The sequence below is a fragment of the Arachis hypogaea genome, chromosome 7 (assembly GCF_003086295.3).
Source record: "Arachis hypogaea cultivar Tifrunner chromosome 7, arahy.Tifrunner.gnm2.J5K5, whole genome shotgun sequence".
Taxonomy (NCBI): domain Eukaryota; kingdom Viridiplantae; phylum Streptophyta; class Magnoliopsida; order Fabales; family Fabaceae; genus Arachis; species Arachis hypogaea.
Genome location: NC_092042.1, coordinates 40,441,717 through 40,448,207, shown reverse-complemented (window position 1 = coordinate 40,448,207; position 6,491 = coordinate 40,441,717). Strand labels below are relative to the sequence as shown.

At 33.9% G+C, this 6,491-nt stretch overlaps 1 long non-coding RNA gene across 1 annotated transcript; it reads left to right on the top strand.

The window, feature by feature from the left end:
• The first annotated feature begins 3,256 nt into the window (after positions 1-3,256).
• On the top strand, positions 3,257-6,098 carry LOC140174223 (uncharacterized). The gene is made up of 2 exons (XR_011863474.1): positions 3,257-3,437; positions 5,755-6,098. It is a non-coding gene; the product is annotated as an uncharacterized lncRNA (long non-coding RNA).
• Positions 6,099-6,491: the final 393 nt, after the last annotated feature.

Below are 6,491 nucleotides of genomic sequence, written 5' to 3'. Positions count from 1 at the left end.
AAAAAAATTATGTCAAAAAATTTAACAAAATACAATCAACTATCATTTATATCAAAATTTAACAAAACTATTCACTACAATAAATGTTTTAGTCCATACCAATAATGTTCCAAGCAGGTATTTCATGGCCACAAAGGTTTTTATGGATGCTCCAATCTTAATGGATGCTCCAATCTCAGTTGACAACAAAACCACAACAGCTACATTTCAATATAAAGGCATCTCAAACGCTGTGATCCCTTCTCTTCCTCAACTTCCTGCTAGAAATAGCTCAACTTTTACACTGCGTCCCAACAAGAAACTCAAAAACGTAAACTCTTATCAATATCTTGCTCTTATTCCTCACAAAGTTGATAGAAACCTCTTCTATACTATTGGTTTAGGCATAGATCCTTGCCCTACCTGTGCCAATGGAACAAGACTAATTGCTTCATTGAACAATGTCTCATTTGTGATGCCACAACCTGAACAAGACTAGTTGCTTCATTGAACAATGTCTCATTTGTGATGCCACAACATGCACTTCTTGATAGGCCTTCAAAACCTGTCAATTATACTAGTGCGCTGCTAACGGCAAATCTTGCCACCTTAATGAGGACACGTCTTAGATTTCAGATTTCAGTAACTCAGTAAAATTAACAAAATAAGAAACCATAAATTGAAGCAAACATAGATTTGAATCATTAAAAAATAGAAACTCAAAATCATAGAAATTAACAAAAGAGAAAAGTTGAAGCAGAGCTACTAATAATAGAGGAACTAAACTGACGTTGACGGAGGAACGAAACAAGCAGCGAGAAAGAAACGAAACTCAACTACCAGTAAGGAATCCAACTGACCGTACTTCGATCTGTAATTCCACGACGATGAAGACGAGACAATGTAGAGAAGATGGCCACGAGCTTCGACCTGGATGTTCAAAGGCGACGATGTGGAGGAGAAGATGATGGACGGCTAAGAGCTTCAAGCTAACCCTCTGTCTATCACTGCTGGAGGCAAGGCACCCTCTGGCTGACGACAATAGTTCAGCAACGATGGAGACGGTGGCTGCTGTTGCTACTGGATGAGAGAGAAGGGTTACTGGCAGAGAGAGAGAGAGAGAGAGAGAGAGAGAGAGAGAGAGAGAGAGAGAGAGAGAGAGAGAGAGAGAGAGAGAGAGAGAGAGAGAGAGAGAGAGAGAGAGAGAGGGGAGTAGTGCCGTAGTGAAAAAATACTCTTGTCGATTATAATTATAAAAGCCGTTAAAAAACCGGTCAATTCTACCGGCTTGCCGATTTACTGTCGGTTCAATCGATTTTTCATCAATTTTTGTCAGGTGATTTTTCATGTCGACTGGATTGGTTAAAGAATCGGTTTTCAATTAATCTTATCGAATCGGCCGATTCAATTCGATTTTCAGAACACTACCACATAATAGATAAATAAATAATATCATGAGATGTGGTTCCTGCTTAGCTGATTCTTAATCAACATGTATTAAGGGAGATAACCTGAATAATTATTGAGAAGGTATAGGCTTAATTCGATCGAATAGACTATACTTTTAAGTTAAAATTTTTCTATAGATTTAATGATTAATTACATAAAGTATCATTTTAAATAAAATTAGATATTTTATTTTTCTATAAAAATTATTTTTTATCGATCGAATTGCTGAATTAAAGTACCAATAATATTAAAAGTATTTATAATAAATTTTGAAAGCCTGGAAATCAATAAATTAAGTTATAATCTAACCTCAACTCATATTCATATCTATTTTACATTTTTATATTATCATCAATTTTTATGTAAAACAAATTGTATCAAATAATTTTTATTAATATAAAATTTTATAAATATAATATATATATATAAGTCTCTAATGAAACAGTGAATTTTATAAAAAAATTATTCCGATATACAAAAGACTAATCAACAACAGCCAGGTAAGATTTACTTGAACTACATTGATATTGTGATATACTGCTGACATCAACTTATAATAAAAGGAGATAACAATATCATGAGTCTCACGTTAAGCAAACAAGCAAATAGAGCCTAATATAATGTGGTATAAAAATAACAAAGCGCTCTCATCCAATATTTTTTTATGAAAAATGATAGTTCAGAATGATGGTGATGAGATAATTGTGAAACAGAGAAATTTGAAGTTGGATTGCTTTATTTTGTGGAATTGAAGATGCTAAAAGTTATATTCTTTGTAAAAGGCCATGCACGCTTAGGGAAAAGAACATGCATACAAATGTATACTCATGATCACTTCCATGTCTTCTTTTAGAATCTGATCTCATTTTTTTTCCGGGTACATTTTTCTTTTATTCGAATGATTCTAGTGTCAACTTGGTGAAAAATGCACAATTAAACGCTTGTATTGCATGTATTCAATGCGTCATAAATAGAGAAATTAAATAGAATGAATTTCTTTCATAGTATTAGTATGCATGCTTTTTTTTTTTTGGTGAGCAGTATGCATACTTTTTTCATACTAGAAATTAATAATTTTGGAGGAACATACACTAACAACGGACAAAGATCACATCAACACGTTAATTTGGAAATTAAAAATGCTTTGTGAATAAAAAAATCAGACACATATATTTGTGTAAAGTATATGCGATGTTTAATTAATTTTTAATATATATTTATATTTTAATTTATATTATATTTTATATGAATATAATTAATTTGGTGGCTATTTATTTATGTGCAAGTAGCATAATTATTTTGAATTTTTATTAAACACGGTCACATGGTATATATCAATAGTTAATAATATGTATTATGTAGTGGTATCAAAGTGGGTAGTCTGTCGTGCCCTACATGCCAAGGCCTGCAGTAAAATAGGGTTGGCTGACCCAAATTTGTAAGAACTAAAATAATTAATCGATTAATTAACAAAAAAATAATAATAAATTGATTGCCTAAAAATAAGTCAAAAATTTAAAAATCTTAATTTTATTAAAATTTGGAAGTAAGATTTAGATTTAGTAGAATTTTTCGAGTTGAAAAATATAATTTTTTGTGTAAAAAATGCGTACTGGTAGATTAGCTGATAGTACCGACTTAAGTCTGTTCGGTATTCCGTAAGAGTAATAAAAATGATAGAAAAATTTAGGAAATATTTAAAGTTGAAAATCGGACGCTAATTCTAAAAGTTTGGCCCCAAATTGGGGCAAACGAGACAAAAACGCTAACGAATTAAATTGGGTCCAAGCCCAACATATAAATACTCTCATTAAAGACCATTTCAGCCACTCCACACTTCATAACTCAACACACACAGCAGCTGGTAGGGTTAGAGAAGAGAGGAAGAAAATACTATTCACAACCACATTCATTTGACCATATCTCGAGTTATGGTGCTCCGATTCGCATGCCGTTTGTGGCTACACGAATCTCTCGCCAAGCCCATTAGTTCTAACCAACTTTTGCTTGTAAGATTTTGAATTTTTCTCTTCATTCTTCAGCCCTATGAATTTCAAAAATTTTGGCTATAGTTATTGAGTAATTATTGTGATTTTGGGGGTTTAAATACACTCTAACACTTGATTTCTATTGGATTTTGTCCCAATCAATGTTGGATAAGGTGATCATATTTGAAATTCTTGTGGTATAGTATATTATGATATGAAGGTATTGATATTAGTGATATTGGTATGTATAACTCGATATTTGGTGATTTGGGAGTGGTGTTGGTGATTGCAAAGCTTGTTGGAAATCAAATTTGGTGTTTTGTGCATAATGAGAATCGACCAAAGTATAGCTTCGATTTTCTCTATGTAATATGTAATGTTTCGTGAACCTTAGGCTAGTTAACCTTACGATAGGATTGAATTGATTAAATGGTCAATTGGATTATGTGTGTGATATGTGAATTTTGATGAAGTTGTATGAGTTACATGTGGTTGGATGTGAGGAAGATAATTTTGATATGATGATTGTCGTTGGTTAATAATGAATTATGATTATTGTTGATGTTGATAAATATTGAGGATGATAAATTGATGTTAATGTTGTGGATTACTGAGATTTGAGATTTATAAGTGGAAATGGTTGGATGGAATTGATGAAATTGTATGTTGGTAGGTTGTGGAATGATTGAAAAGTATATGAGCATAATTTAGATACATTGGGATTGTTTTGGATGTAGAACAATTGGCTTTGAATTGAAAGTTTTGGTAAAATTTGAGGTTTAAAGATTTTTAGTAAAAATGAATTTTTGACTAATTTCAACGGATCATAATTTGAGTATTGGGTTTTGGATTTGAATGAAATTAGTTTCAAATTAAAGATATTTTAAAGAGTTTTAAAATGGTACAAGTTTTTTGGAAATTGAAATTTTGTAGAGAAAGTTATGAACGTTGGAAGTTGGGGTCAAAAATCTGAATTCTGTGACGTTGCAAAAAATTTGAAGTTCTGGTTTATGTGCCCACGCACACAGCTGTGCCTACACACAGAATAGAACGGGTGTTATGACTCGTGCGTATGCACGAGGGGGTGTGTGTATGCACATCCTAGAAAAGTTGCAAGTTATGCGTACGCACAACATCATGCGTACGAACAAGCCGGGAAGAGCCCTCTGTTACGTACGTAAGCACACCCCTATGCATACGCACAAGATGGAAAGTTTGCCTTGTGTGCATACGCACACCTCTATGCGTACACACAAGCCTTGCTTTTCAATAAAAACTTTGTTTTTAACCATATTATCTTCCGAGCAAGCTTGTAAACTTCTATAACACATGTTTAAGATTACTAACTAGTAATTAGGCCCTAAATATAATAGAGATGGATTAGTGATATAAACTGGTAAATTTCCGTATGAGTTTAGAAGACGGAGACTTAGGTTTCTGAAGTTGTGGGTGTACCAGCGGAATACTATATTGCTGATGACTATGAGAACTTAAGAGTTGATGATAATTGATGATAAACTTGTGAAATTAAGGACTAACGATGGTTATGACGAGCCTGGGACTCGGAGAGGAATGGGTATAGTTAATGAGATTGATGACTTGAGTTTAGTTCTGATTAAGGAGCGACCTGTAAGTTGTAAGAGTGTGAGGGACACTATATCCCTGGAAAGTATGTCGGACACTCTATTCCTGGGTAATGTGAGGTTTGTGGTAGAGAATCCCGCTCACATCCTTTTGGAATTACAAGAGCGTATCGGGCACTATATCCCTTGGACCGTGTGCCGGACACAATATCCCTATGGGATCCTACTTATATTCGTGATCGAAAGGTGACATTCCCAATGGAATGTGCCGGGTTGGTAGTTGAACCGACAATTTGATATCACAGCCAATAGGACAGGCATTCATCATGTGCATTTTCTATGTGGCTGTTGTTTGCTTTGTTTGTTTGCCTATATTGTCTTAGTGTATAACATGCTTACTTGCTTCTTGATTTACTTGCTATATATGACTATTACTTGTGTATTACTTGTATGAAATTACTTGTGTTTTCTACTGGGATTGAGGAGGCTCGATAGGCGGTGGCGATGGGGTCACATGGAGGTTAGGCTGGTGAAGACTGTGGGACAGCAATGATAATGTCAGATTAGAAATCCCCTAAGATAGATGACATGTTTAAGGACTTCATTAAATTGTTTTATAAGCTTGAATCTTATGCTTGATGTGAAGTTTTAGGATTGCTTCTGGTGTCCCGAAACCTTATATCTTACATTATTGGGCACTGTTTCCATACTGAGAATCTTTGGTTCTCATACCATATTCTGTTGTTGTTTTTTAGATGCAGGTCGTAACCTACCTCGGGGAGTTGCGAGATGGTGACGGAGCGGAGGATCTTTTATCACCTTTTGTATTTTGATTATTTTGTAGTAGTACTCTCTCTTTTGTATTTAGACTTTGTTGCCTTAGAGGCTTGATCCGAGAGATAAGTCGTATATGCTGTTTTAACTCAAAAACTCTGTATTGTCTATATGTAACTAGTCGGCCTAAACTCTGCAGGATACAGCTAGAGTTCTTTTGACTATCACACTTATATATATATATATATATATATATATATATATATATATATATATATATATATATGTCTTGAATGTTATTGGATCATGTTGTATCTTGTGCCTTTACGTTTATAGTTGATCGTGTGAACGCTTCGCACTTTTTTATCTCTATTTTTTAGCTTTATTTCTTCATCTCGCTTCTAGTATTACTATTTCTTTCTATATATATTCTCGTACGAGCATTAGAACTGTCGTGACACTTTGTTATCTTTTGCATTACGGCATGAGGTAAGGCTTATGGTAATAGGGTGTTACACAATTCGCAAAAATAAAATGGAGTCAAAATGCTAGCCAACTTGGTGGCCTGCCTAACTTTGAAGGATTTCTGGAAAGAAAGCTTGCACAACAAGAAAAGCAAAGAGAAAGTTCAATGAGTGAAAAATCAAAGTGTATCACTTCACAATGATTCTCACACTTATATAATAGACGGTCATTGAGATACAAAAACAAAGACTCA